The following is a 3,553-nucleotide window of genomic DNA, read 5'->3' as shown; positions in this document are numbered from 1 at the left end:
TGTCCAGGTTCATGTTCATTGTTTCTATGACATTATCTATCCATTCATCTTTTGCCATCCCCTTTTCCTTTTGTTTTCAATCTTTCCCAACATCTGGGTCTTTTCTGATGAGCCCCATCTTCTCATTATGTGTCCAAAGTATTTAAACTTCGGTTTCAGTGTTTAACCTTCCAATGAATAGCCTGAATTAATTTCTTTAAGGATTGACTGATTCGCCCCCCTTGCTGTCCAAGGGACTCTCAAAAGTCTCCAGCACCACAATTTGAAAGCATTGATTCTGCAGTGCTCAGCTTTCCTAATAGTCCAAATGTCACAGCCATACACTGCTATTAAGTATACTATATATAAAGTCATTTTCAGGAGGAGAGCACAGGTCTAATCTGAAGGGCGGTTTGTTAAAATAGAATAGGGGTCCCAGAAGGTACAGTGGAAGTATAGAGAAGAGTGAGTTAGGGACTGAAGAGGGAGAGGGCTATCATAGAAAGATACGAGGAAGTGGGAAGTGGTGATGAGGAAAGGTAATTTTTGCCTATGCATCCTACAGCTCTGACTCACAGATCATCTTTCCAGAGATCAAGGCAAATATTTCCTGGTCTTGCTTGGTATTCAAGGCAGGGGATCAGTAGAGTCCTACGGCCTGGCTGGTTATAAAAGAATGAGGCATGTTTTGGATCCTCACCCATGTGAGCTATAGTCTAAGACTCACTTAAGTATTGAGTAGTTCATATCTCCCAAGGTGTGGGGTTGTCTAAGGAGCATCTTTGCCATGGCTTTACTGCACTACACCCTCCATTTCCATCTCCCTGCTCTCATCATATCCCTGAGATTACTTCTACCTCTCCCCCACCACATTCTAAATCTCCTACCTCTGAGAAGACTCCCCACTAATTAGAGTCTTTGCCTTTCCAACAGTAAGGAAACACTGCTGGGTCCAAGGAGCTGATTTACTTGTCCACTTTCTCTCCTTCTCTTTGCTTTAGACACAGGTATGTGGTCCAAATCAGGACTAATCCTGGGGGGAATCTTGGCTTCTAAGGAGAGGAGGGATAAGATCCATTTTATCATACTTTTCAGTTCATTAAATTCCTACTCCAGAACCCTGAGGACAAATTATTCAAAGTTGAGGTGTAGGCTCACATCTAGTATTTTCCCAAAACAGAATAGAAAAGTATCCAGTGTACAATACAAATCAGATATGGGACAGGTATTTGTTTCCTATACACGAAAGATATGCTGAAATGCAAAAGATTTCCAAGTAATGATTGGAGGTAAGAAAACTAAATAAACATCAGTAATAAGTACTATTTTTTTTCTTGTCTAGGAGGTTGATGCTTAAAACTATATACATGGGGGCAGCTAGGTGGCGCAGTGGATAGAGCACCAGCCCTGGATTCAGGAGTACCTGAGTTCGGATCTGGCCACAGACACTTGACACTTACCAGCTGTGTGACCCTGGGCAAGTCACTTAGCCCCCATTGCCCCATAAAACAAAACAAAACAACAACAAAAAAAACTATATACATGAAGCTGTTTGCAGTACTGCTGACTAGATGTTTTGTATTTCACCATCATTCTGCAGGGTTTTTTCCATAGTCCATGCCATCTGTCAAACAAGACCAGGGAAGTGGGCTCCTCCTTTTGTCTATAGTTGACTTCCCTGGTGTAGAAGCTTCTTCTTTTTTTAATTTGATAGTATTTTATTTTTTCAATTATATGTGAAGATAATTTTCAACAATAATTTTTGTAATATTTTGCATTCCACATTTTTCTCCCTCCCTTGCCTCCCCTCTCCCAAAGGCAACAAATAATCTGATATAGGGTAGGTTTCTTTTGCTGCTTGCTAGCTCCACTTATTGGACCCAGGACATCTGGATATCTTACCTCCAATCCTGGATAGAAAGAACACAGCCCATTTCCCCAATCCCCTTACAGGGAATTAGAAGACTGAGTGCACTATACTCACAGAAGAATCAAACCAAAGAGGCCCCAGGTGGAAGCTGTCTCTTCCTTCAACTGACACAACTCTCTAGCTTCTTAGTATTATTAGGGAGTGAGATGGGTGGGTTGGTGGGGTGAGGAGGACCAAGGGATTCCTTAGGGTTTGCAACATCATACAAAATGCAGGCCATTTACTAAAAGTCATCACATGACTGGAAGCAGCCAGGGATTTTGTAATCTCCCAAGTCCAACACATGAGTCACATATGTGGTCTACAGGAAGGAAGGAAGGAATATCTACAACTATCTGTACAACCCACATTACACCATGTTATAGAATCCCTCTGCCTCCAGGCATACAACAATCAGATAAGTGGAATCCTGATCTCTACATGTATAAAGTAGGTAGGAACATCATTTATGAGTTCTTGGTAAGCTTAGCATTGCAATGATAATGCTTCCTTGTCCTCAGGTGTTATTGTTATGGGAGATATAGTTGGATGGAAGATAAAGTCCCACATAAGTAAGCAAATAGCAAAACACTCCTGGCCCCTTCCAGTGCTTGGTTTGGCCATTGCTCCTTTACCTGATTTTCTTGACTTTAGCTCTTGAATGTCTTTTGTTTCATAGAAAAAGAGATGTTGAGTAATAGTCCAAAAGACAGTGGACTTGCCTCAAACCTCCTCAGCAAGGTTTTTCTGGTCTGGCTAAGCCTCTGTTTTGCTCTTAGTGGCCTCCATTGGAGTATATGTCATAGGGGTCTGTATGGCTAATTTTCCAGCTTATGTGACTTGTTTCTCTTTCCTTAATTAATCAGATCTGTTCTGAATATCTGGAAGCCTACACCCATGAGTCTTTCTTTTCCCATTTGCCTTTCTATTTACTTTGATCACCACCAAGGACAGAAGAAGTGAGCTCTCTTTGTGCATGTAACTGGGAATCCCTGGGATACCTGCTCTCCTATGTCTTGTTTTTTGTTTTTTGTTTTTTTTTTTTTGAAAGGAAAACACTTTATTGTGAACACAAGGGTTGGGGAGGCCTGGGGGAGAGAGGTTGGCCTCAGTCTTAGTCTTGCTGTTTGGCCTGTGAGGCCTCAGCATTGGCCCAAAGCACTGCCCCTGGGGAGGGGTATGGCCCTTGCTGGAACAGGGGCCCAGTTGCTGTTGTGTCAGTCCCTGTCTTTGCCTCATTCTGCTTGGGGTGACCCATAGACCATGTCCCTCGAGGGGCATCAGAATAGGCACTAGGCTCCAAAGGATCTAATTCTTCATCCTTCCAGCTGTCTTTCTTGCTCTTGGGGTAGGGGACCAACTCTTCCCTCCGGTGGTAATGTTGTTTCTTCATTTCCTCCCTTTCCAGCTTGTCATAGGCACGGTCCAGCTTATCTTCTGGATCCGAGTTGCATCTGAGTTTCTTGGCTGCCTTGGTGACGACTGAGCTGGGATCATGGGGGTTCAGCCAGGACACAAGATCTGTCTCCACATTCCAAGGTCACAGACTGGGTCGAACACCTTGTACCAGTTGGGTGGCAGACCCTCAATCCTGGTGCCCTCATAGTCCACAGGGGTGTCGTCATAGTCCTCAGTGATGATCTCTTCCTCTGGCTCTGGCTCCAT

General features: G+C 43.5%; 1 pseudogene; it reads right to left on the bottom strand.

The window, feature by feature from the left end:
• Positions 1–3,002: 3,002 nt before the first annotated feature.
• On the bottom strand, positions 3,003–3,553 carry LOC122736552 (annotated as a pseudogene).

Source organism: Dromiciops gliroides, chromosome 1 (genome assembly GCF_019393635.1).
Source record: "Dromiciops gliroides isolate mDroGli1 chromosome 1, mDroGli1.pri, whole genome shotgun sequence".
NCBI classification, from domain to species: domain Eukaryota; kingdom Metazoa; phylum Chordata; class Mammalia; order Microbiotheria; family Microbiotheriidae; genus Dromiciops; species Dromiciops gliroides.
This window is presented reverse-complemented; position numbering and strand designations above follow the sequence as displayed.